General features: G+C 37.0%; 1 long non-coding RNA gene across 1 annotated transcript in view; it reads left to right on the forward strand.

Moving 5' to 3' along the window:
- Positions 1–5774: 5774 nt before the first annotated feature.
- Positions 5775–10802, forward strand: part of LOC107669242 (uncharacterized) — a 17719-nt gene continuing 12691 nt past the window's right edge. Inside the window, exons 1-2 of the long non-coding RNA XR_001631960.1 lie at positions 5775–5786; positions 7897–7898. This is a non-coding gene — a long non-coding RNA (uncharacterized LOC107669242). The remainder of the gene's footprint in view (positions 5787–7896; positions 7899–10802) is intronic.

A 10802-nucleotide genomic window follows, 5' to 3' on the forward strand; every position in this document is an offset into this window, starting at 1 on the left:
GAGCAAGCATCACCTACCGGATGTTGCGTGCTTCTATAGCTGAAACTTGGCAGCCACAAACATGCCATGAAAGCAGAGAACATGACCCATATTCTTTTCTATACTTTGCTTTTCACTGTGAAACAGAACGCATGCCAGGAGACAGGAACCAGCTGACAACGTTGATTGTCCTCTATTTGTTTTTCTTCTCTAGTCACATTTGATTTCGCGAGTGTCCATGAGATCACGTGTCACTGTGAAATCGTTCCTACAATCAACAAGTGTGTGGTCTCACGGTCTGGTCGAATCATCTAGTGTGTGCGTTCAGAGGATTATAAGGCTAAAAATCGGTTGAACTGTCTTCATGTCTGTGGTCTCCCATGGTTTTAAAATCGGTTAAGATTTGAAAATCGTCTAGTGTGCAGCCAGCTTAAGTCAGCCACTGGCAATCACATGAGCCAATAGCTCTCTTACAATTGAGTTCTACTATCTAGTCAAACGTCCTTAAACCATTGATACATTGTAAAATTGATGCATAGAAAAAATTGAAAATATCAGAGAATATTAAAAATGTGATTTCCAGTGCATGAAAAATCATGGATTTAAATAAAACCTGTAAATAATGATTGTTATAGTGAAATTTGGAATAGTTTTGCTCAGTTACGCTCAGCTCTAAAATGTTTCATTTGCATATTGCATTCTTTGTTGTTTTATAAGTAGCCATTATATAGCAGTGGTCAAAAGCTTTCATCTGGCAGAATCCGCAAAATATTAATAATTAAATAAATAAATAAATATGAAGGATCAGAAATTGCATGCTGATTTTTGTTTAGTACTTCCATGAAAACATGATTTTGCACATAACAGACATTGGCATTTTTGTTCTCAAGACATAGGCCTAATAATATATGCATTTACATAAATGAAGCAGTTCCAAAGGTTACATGCGCTTGACTCTCAATACTGTGTGTCAATACCTGGATGATCCACGTTTTTTTTTTTTTTTTTTTTTTTTAGATAGATAGAACCACAGTTGTAGGCTTGAAAATGATCAAAGATGTCTGCTTTCCTGTCCCAAAATTACCTTCAGTAACAAATAGTCCATTTGGAATTCCTGAAGGCACAGAGGTGCTGATTGTGATCAAGGCCTGTAGGCCAACATATGTATGGGGTCTGCTAATTGTCACACCTTTTGTACAGTGGGTGAAGCTGTAATCTGCTGATTGTTCAGTTTGAATGTCTCGCATTTGATTTTTAGTCACATGGTCAAGGAAGGGATAAAAGAAGATGGACCCTTTTCACAAGACAGTGATGATACGTTTAAAGGTCATCAGCATCATAAATCCTCAAAAGTTTTTCATATTTAGAAATGTTTTTAATGTATGTACATTTATTACACTTTGTATTAACCTTATTTGTATTACCTTTGCATCAAAAAAAAAAAAAAAAGTTAACGCTAATCTGAGGGTGCTTCTAATGCAGCATCTATGGGAGTGACGGTAAATTTGACATTGTTCTCTCTTCTGACTGCTGTTATCAGTCTCTCTCATTTTTTTTTTCATTAACAGATGTTTACATATACTCCACAAGACAAAATAATATCTGAATTTATAATGTGAAGGCGTATGTTACCGCAAATCTGCATCCAGGGTTAAGTACATACTAGAGCTCAGGTTAGATGGAGCATGGGGCACATCAGGTGAGATTCTAGATTTCTGACCAACTGCTTGACTTTAGTTAAGTTGTTATTTTTTTTTTTCATTTTTTTGAAAGTCATGAAAACACTGTCGGGTAGTTCTTCTTTTGCTATTTGAGCAATTGGGAACGCAAAATCCGAACTGGCAAATCCGTATTACAGTCACATCTGTTTCAGTGCTCTAACACGGATAAAGCCCAGCTTGGGATTCAGAGGGTGAGAACAAGAGTCGCAAAGCGGATCCGGGCCATATCTGTGGAAAAGATACCAAGGTAAGTCACACCATGTGATCAAACTCTTCTATTAATACATTAATTTCTTGTTATGTTGTGTACTCATTAACTTAAAGGTTTGGTGTTTTTATTGCTCTTTAGATCGGTGTTGGATTGTAATGTTACTTAGTGAACTCTTATGTTATCAGAGGACTTGCTAACATGAAGAAGACGTTTCAGAGGTCTGTAATTATATGTAATTAACAAATTTTAACTGCTTCTATTAATGTTTAAGTGATGGGCTAACATAAATGTTAACGTTTAATTGCTAGCTAAAGCAGGGCTGCCAACTTTTGAGTTTAACTTGGAGTGAGAATTGCCACAGCGCATGGGGCACATCAGGTGAGATACTAGATTTCTGACTAACTGCTTGACTTTAGTTAAGTTGTTATGCAGTTGCATTAACTATGGGGGGCTAGACAAAATACTATTGGAGGGCTAGCATGGTTCGGCGATACTTCATAGTACTAGCCATAACCTCTGGTTATTGTTTCAGCTTTATTCAAGTTGTACGTAGTTATATTAATTATTGTGGGCTAGATAAATAGTAATAGCATAACCTCTGATTATTGTTTGAGCTTTATTCAAGTTGTCCATATTTATTTCTAACTATTGGGGGTTAGATAAAAATACTACTAAAATACTAACATATTTTATATTATTAGCATAACCTCTGATTATTGTCTCAGGTTTAGTTAAAGGGGTCATATGATGTTGCTTTGTATCAGTTCAAAGAGAAAGGAAAAATTGAAATCGCATAATATGAGCCCTTTAAGTTGTACGTAGTTATATAACTAGATATTAGATAAATAGTACTAGCATAACCTCTGTGTCATTGTTATGTTCTGTTTTGGTTCTGTTTCTGCCTCCACATTTCCCTGAGTCCCCTTGTCTATTAGTTTCCATGGTTTTTGATTAATTTGCTCATTAGTCATTATTAGTTAACTCCCTTCACCTGTTTTCCCCTCGTCAGCTGCCCTACTTAGTCTTCTTTCTGTTCAGTAGTTTGTCGGTTATTGTTTCACGTTTGATGTTATGACTACCCTGAGCTGTTTCCTTGCCTGAGTTTATGTGGATTATAATATTAAAGACTTTTCATTGTGGATTATCCTTCATCTTCTGCGCCTTCATTGGAGATACTGTAACACTGAATATGGTTTGAGCTTTAACTAAGTTGTTACATGGGTGACTGTAGGGGGATAAAGAGAACCACTATTTAAAAAATGGTAAGTATGGGCGACCTCTTAAATAGTTAGTCATAACCTCTGACTAATGATCAGACTGGCAAGTTTGTGATCGTTGGGTTCACGTAAAAACTGCTAACATGAGACACCCTGAGTGACATAGATTCCTAATGAACAAGTCAATATAAAGTAAAGAGTTAAATAGAATAATCAAATGTCAGAATAATAACAATTAGAAATGGACAAACAACCAATTTGCATTTCAACCTAAATTCAAGGTCATAATAAAATGGAGTCAGATTACAATTGAATTTAAATTAAATAACTTTTCGCACTGAAAAGTAAGAATATGCAAGAAACCTTCAGCCACCATTGGATACCTCCATTGGGCCAATTGTGTGAGCCTTACAAAGGTGTGGAGATTACTTTGTGAGTTCCATCATGAGGATCATGTACTCTTTTCTAAGATGGTGTGACTGTTACCTGTCACTATGGCACTTGAGCCATCATCGTATTACAGCTGGACCTTTAATTTGGTCATTTAAAATCGTCAGTTAAGCTCTGTTCATCTCCGTTTTCTTCATATATCAGTCAATTTTGACTTTTTGCCTTTGTTTTGATTTGTGTTAACAACTGTTCATTGCTGTTTGTTTATCAATGTCGATATCGTTCATTTCTCTTAAGGCCAAGGGTCAAAGAAACAATGTGAAGCGCAAAACCCTTTTTTGTTTGTTAAAAACCATGGATCAGACTTTTTTTTTTTAAGACACCCATTCCACACAGGACGATGTAAAATTTTGGAGATCCCAGTGGGACAGTGATGTATATTTCTTCGCAGCCCGGTGAAACATACCAAATTGAAAAACTAACGGAATGCATAGTCAATATAAAAAAACTGGATGACGAGTAATTTCTTACTGCTAAATTCTGAAAAAAAACAGAGGTGTTAATTATCGGACCTAAAAGCTCCGAATGTAATAACCTAGAACCCTGTCTAACACTTGATGGCTGCATTGTCAATTCTTCGTCATCAGTTAGGAACCTAGGTGTGCTATTTGACAGCAATCTTTCCTTTGAAAGCCACGTTTCTAGCATTTGTAAAACTGCATTTTTCCATCTCAAAAATGTATCTAAATTGCAACCTATGCTCTCAATGTCAAATGCAGAAACGTTAATTCATGCATTCATGACCTCAAGGTTAGATTATTGTAACCTTGGGTTTTATTGGGTGGTTGTTCTGCACGCTTAATAAACAAACTCCAGCTGGTCCAAAATGCAGCAACTAGAGTTCTTACTAGAACCAGGAAGTATGACCATATTAGCCCGGTTCTGTCAACACCACACTGGCTCCCTATTAAACATCTTATAGATTTTAAAATATTGCTAATTACTTATAAAGCCCTGAATGGTTTAGCACCTCAGTACTTGAGCGAGCTTTTATCGCATTATAGTCCTCCACATCCGCTGCAGTCTCAAAACTCTGGCAATTTGATAATACCTAGAATATCAAAATCAACTGCTCGTAATCGTCAGCTGTACCGTGGGTCGACATTTCAGCTGTGGCCTGGGTCCCACCTGGCACCGCCTGCTCCAAGTCCTCCTGTCTCCTCACTGGCTCCTCCCTCCTTCATCACCTCCCTGGTCTCTGACTGCCGGCCCCCTCCCGGGTGTCTGTCCTCCTCTTGAGCCTCCTCCGAAGTTCCCACCCATCCCTCCTTCTCTTGTTGTTACGGCGCAGGACGCACCTTCTGGGAGGGGGGTGTAATGTCACGCCCCTGGACTGTCTTTGTTTTGTTTTCCCTCCCCATGTGCGCCATGACCCAGTTTCTCCCTCGTGTTGATTGTTCATGGATTTCAGGGTTGTCTTGTCATTAGCCCCTCATTTTCCTGTGTATTTAAGCCCCAGTCTGTTCAGTCTGTGTTTGTCGAGTCTACTTGTTGGATTATGTGTGTTTACCCCTGTTCCTGTTGTGGATTTACCCCTGCGATTCTCTAATTAAATACCGTTCATGTAATCCACGTCTCCATCGTTCCTTCCAGCAGCGAATAGTGACAGATTCTACACCTTGTCAGTGATCCCAAGGGTCATTTTCTTTCGTTAGTGGTTTCACTTGGTCAGACAATCTGTTTTATTAAATGTGTATATGTACAATTCTTCTAAAGAAAATACCACTTTAATGGATGTGATCGGTGAAAATGTATAAAACTGATAGTTCCAGTCCTTGATTCTGATTGGTTGAGCCAAGTTCAAAGCTGTTGTAAATTACTCTACAAACATACACCTTAGTTTACATTTGTGTGTTGCTCGGCAATCACTTTGTTGAAACCACAACCATTTCTGAGGAGCTACATTGTTTGGCGGAAGAATAATGTTTTTATTAATATCATTTCACTTTATTTGCTCTGTTTTATTTTCTGAAACCTTACTACATATATGGAATAACCGCTTTATAAAAGCAATAAGCCCCGTTAAACTGTGATTTACAGTGAATTTATAACAGCTAAGGGGTGTTGTTAGGCACGACGCAAAGCGGAGAAATACATTTACTGTAAACCACGGCTTCTTGGGGCTTATTGCTTTAATATAGTACTGGTTAAATAAATACCCCAATGCTGTTCTTATTTTAGGTGAGGGTTTCAATATGGTTTTAAATAGTGATTTGGATAGGTTTCCCCGTAGAGCTGCTTCTATAAGTCCAATTACGAATCATTTCATGTTGCGTTTTTGTGTTGTTGATATATGGAGAGAAATATATCCACAGCAGAGACTCTACACGTGGAACAGCAAGGACCGTTCCAAGTAGTCTTGAATAGATTACTGGCTCATTTCCCAAAGCCTAGCAAATAGTGGGAAATCAGTCAGCATTCATGCTACACCTCTTACAGATCACAGTGCTATCTCTCTCAAGATTTGTCTTTCTGCATCCCTTGATTTCAGCTCATCTCATTCTTATTGGAAATTGAACAATTCTCTTCTCCTTTTTGAAGATGTTAAGAAGAATATTACATTACTGGGTAACACTTTAGAATACTGTCCCATCAATAATGAATAACTTAACAGGAACAAATGACTAATGCACTATTAACATTCTAATAACTAGAGCTCAGTTGAAACTGGTAGTTCACTATTAGCTAATCAATAACTACTTTTTTTTCCATATATCCTGGAGAACTACTGTATGCAGGTTCATAATTAATGTGAATTATGCATATTGTAAAATCAATTCAAAAGTGAATATCATGGTAACCCACTAGTAATGACTCAAGTACTAACAAATCCTTTTAAAGGAACTACTGATCACTTGGATCAGTATTCTAAAGTGAAAAGCATGACAACTCCCTAATATTGGCTGATGTCATTGCAAGCTTTTGAGATATGTGTAAGGTTTTGGATAGTAATGAATTAAGTGTTACTACATCCTTCTGAAGAAATTACTAATTATTTGGATCAGTATTCTAAAGTGAAGATCACGGTAACCCACTAGTAATGATTTAAGTGTTACCAAATCTAGAAAAATGAATTACTAACCAGAACCTTACAAAAACCTCAAAAGTTTACAATGTTTTCAGTAATTACTAGGGAGTTATCATGATCTTCACTTTAGAACAGTGCTTCTCAAAGTCCGACTTCGGTCCGGATCCGGAGGGAATTCAGTCCGGCCCCGCTTCCATTTCATATTTCAAGAGCACTAATTATTTTCTACTTTGATAAATGCATGTTAAACTTGTAAATCGTTTGTTTAGTTTTTTTTTTAATGTCTTTTTGGAGATGGTCCGAAATGAAAGCGAAGGCGAGATATTGAAACCATTCCTTCATGACATTTGTTGTCATGACATCCAGTGAGCTTATGATGTTTGACATAATCAGGCGACATTTCACCGCTAAGATGAGTAATTCTTTTTAATGTTATCACTTAAATTATGACCATTTGACTTATAGCAGTGTCCAGTGTTTCCCATACATTGAGTTATTTGTGGCGGCCCGTCACAATATCAAAATTAACCACAAATAGATTTTCCAAAAGGCTTATACTTTGTTGAATAAACTGAGCACTGCACGTTTTAAAATTAAAATGCAGTGCTGGTGTTTTGATATAAATGTATCATTGAAAAGAACCGACCGTCTTCAAAAAAAATCTTTGATGTCATTTTCATTTAGTCTTTCCTAGCATTTGTTAGCGCAGCGCTTATAGATTATAGCTGTTACCGGGGAAACCACTATATCTCCGCTCCAACAGCGTCTCCTGCTGGCAGAGAATGAATTTGCATTTACAAGTCTGTGGGAAACACTGGTGTCTGTCAGCAAACATAAACAAAAAGCATGCTTCAGAACTGTTTTGAGAAGGTGCTTTGAGCCATGTATTATTACTATGAATTAGGCTACTACTGCTACACTACTATTACCATCTTGTGCCCTGCAATAATCATTTACTCAAACTCGCTTTTATGAGATAAAGGGAAAAAATAAAAAAATTAAATTGGCCAAACATATCGGCCAAAAAAATCAGCATCATATATCGGCCATCGGCTGCCCTGATTTCTAAATATCTGCATCGGCCAGAGAAAAACCCTTATCGGTTGACTATTGCTGACACTTAAATCAATTGTTTTGCCACTTTTGCACTTGTTATTAATGTATTTTGAATGCAAAGGGCACTTTATTTAAAAAAAATATTGTTTATTTGTTATGCATGTTATGTATGTTTATTAAAAACAAGTTTTGTAATAACCAATTGTTCCTGTAATTGGGCGAACGAGACAAGAGACGTACGGATCCATATGCAGAGCTTTATTTAAAGATGTGGTCATGAAACAGGCGAGGGTTAGACAATGGCAAACAGGTATGTTGTAGGCAAGACAAAAGAGTAATCCAAGGACAGGCATGGGTCAAACAACGGCGAACATAATCCAGAGGGCGAAACAAACGGGTAATCCAACAGACAAGCTATATTCCAGGCAAGGTGCAAACATAGTCCAAAACAGCAAGACAAAGGGATAATCCAAGACAGGCTAATAATCAGGAAACAAGACGTGACTAGACTTATGCTGCGTTCAAGTCCTCCTGGGATGTTCGTACTTACGAGTTGACAAGTCGTAATGACGATGTCAGGTGCGTTCAAGTCAGTTTAGTCGGCACAAGATGGCGGTGTACCTTATTTTAATAAATTACAAGAAAATACAACAGGGTATGTTAACTCTGCTTATAGAAAACGAAGAGCAAAGAATTCGCATCAGGTGTGTTTTGCGTTTTTAATATTTAAAAAAAGTAATTTATGAAGCTACTTTAATCTGTATCGCATAAAAACTTATTAATTGTTATATTACAATCCTGCCACATTCAAAAAGCTTATTTTTTGTAAATTAAAAAGCCTGACAATGTCACTGCTTAATACCTATAAGTATTGTGATTTATGTTTTACTTTGGCAATCTCTCTCTCTCCCTCTGTCAGACATGCAGAAAAATTTACCATCAACTACAGACGTTGCATCCATCGATTCCGCCATGTTTCTCATTGAACAAAATATATTTATTCTCAGGTTAGGTAAAGTCAAATCTGTCCTTTCTCATAAGCATCTGTTCATACTGTCAGAAACGAGACCGGGATCCAACAGCAGGTGAAAACAAAATCCAAGTTTATTGAAACTGTGATAACAAAAAAGTAAATAAATCAGCCGGATAGCAAAACCCCAGCAAAAAGTCAGTTCCGATCAGCGTGGAGGTTAGACCAGCCGCGGTCGAGCCCGCGGGGAAGAGAGATCCAACAGCAGGTGAAAACAAAATCCAAGTTTATTGAAAGTGTGATAACAAAAAAGTAAATAAATCAGCCGGATACTCCCGACCAGAGTTCAGAGTTCTAGGGAGGGTAGAAAGAGGAGGGTGACAAACACAGGAACGCCAGACCGACTAGACTAGAAAAAAGAAAAAAATAAAACTGATTCAGACAATCACAGCATGGACAGAGACGATCTAAGCTGCTGCACAACATATTACGGACTGACACAAGATAGCCTTCAAGAGGGCCAGATAAAGGGAAGAATAATGAGGACAAAACGAGGTGCAGGTGAGAAGGGAGAATTAGCTAACAGGGATAACGAGAGGGGCAGCGTGAACACCAGGATGACAGCAGAGCACATGGCAAGCCGTCAAAACAAAAGGCCATGTGCTCCATGATAACAAAGCCCAAGTAGACCCCACCGAAATTGTGACACATACTTACAAAACAGGTCACAGAAGACTTCTCTGTGGTCTGTTCTGACTTAGCTATAAATCAATGCAAGGGGAGGCAGATTGTGTTGTATAAATACAAGTCAGTTTATTTATTACAATTAGTAAGTAAGCAGTACAAATATTCTACAACTACATATACATGTATTAAATAAAGTATAAATATAAAAAAATTCAATATTAGCAATGGTTCTGGTGCATGAGGTTCTTCAGGTGGTCCCGAAGCAGCATCTGATTTAATCATCACACTTCAGTCTTTTATAGACAGCACAGCAGGTGGATTCCAATACCTTGTGACGTCATGAGGTCTGGAAATTCCCTTATATAAAGCCTTACATTTTTCTTCTTCAGTATTCTTTGCTCTGCTGTCTTTTATGCTTCGTCTGAAACACACCAGCTGAGGTAATGCCCACCTTCTTTTTTCTTCAAAGCTCTTGCTAATACATGTGTCATCTCTAGCTGTGCTCTTGCTTATACATGTTATAAACATTTTCTTAATAAATGCTTAAAACAATAAGTGTGGTGTTTTACTTAATAAACCACTTTCTCAATAAAACAAATACAATAACATGTGTGGTGTCTTTCTTAATAAGTCACTTTCTTAATAAATCAAATACAATATAATGTGTGGTGTCTTTCTTAATAAATAAATTTCTTAATAAATCAAATACATTATCATGTGTGGTGTCTTTTTTAATAAACCACTTTCTTAATGAATCAAATACAATATAATGTGCGGTGTCTTTCTTAAACCACTTTCTTTTTTTTTTATGATCAACATTTTTACTCAGATTTAGTTTCACATCAGAAACATATATCACAATTCACAGCTCAAAAGAACTATGTACAATCAGACGCCATGAAGCCATCCACTTGTACCAAAGGAGCGGAAGAAAAATAAAAGAAATAAAAGTCAGAAAAGCATAGTAGGGATGTCAACATTTCAGCCTATCTAGCAACATCACAGCAATATTTGTCCAACTCCGAATAGTGTTGTCCTTTGAGCCGTTGAGCCTGGCAGTGGTACCTTCCAGCAAGACAATGTCTCTGAAGTATGATAGCCAAGTAAAAGTTGTCGGAGTGGATGGTTCTATCCATATCTACAGGTGCATCTCAATAAATTAGAATGTCATGGAAAAGTTCATTTATTTCAGTAATTCAACTCAAATTGTGAAACTTGTGTATTAAATAAATTCAATGCACACAGACTGAAGTAGTTTAAGTCTTTGGTTCTTTTAATTGTGATGATTTTGGCTCACATTTAACAAAAACCCACCAATTCACTATCTCAACAAATTAGAATACTTCATAAGACCAATAAAAAAAAACATTTTTAGTGAATTGTTGGCCTTCTGGAAAGTATGTTCATTTACTGTACATGTACTCAATACTTGGTAGGGGCTCCTTTTGCTTTAATTACTGCCTCAATTCGGCATGGCATGGAG

The sequence above is a fragment of the Sinocyclocheilus anshuiensis genome, unplaced genomic scaffold (assembly GCF_001515605.1).
Source record: "Sinocyclocheilus anshuiensis isolate Anshui unplaced genomic scaffold, SAMN03320099.WGS_v1.1 scaffold592, whole genome shotgun sequence".
Classification (NCBI taxonomy): domain Eukaryota; kingdom Metazoa; phylum Chordata; class Actinopteri; order Cypriniformes; family Cyprinidae; genus Sinocyclocheilus; species Sinocyclocheilus anshuiensis.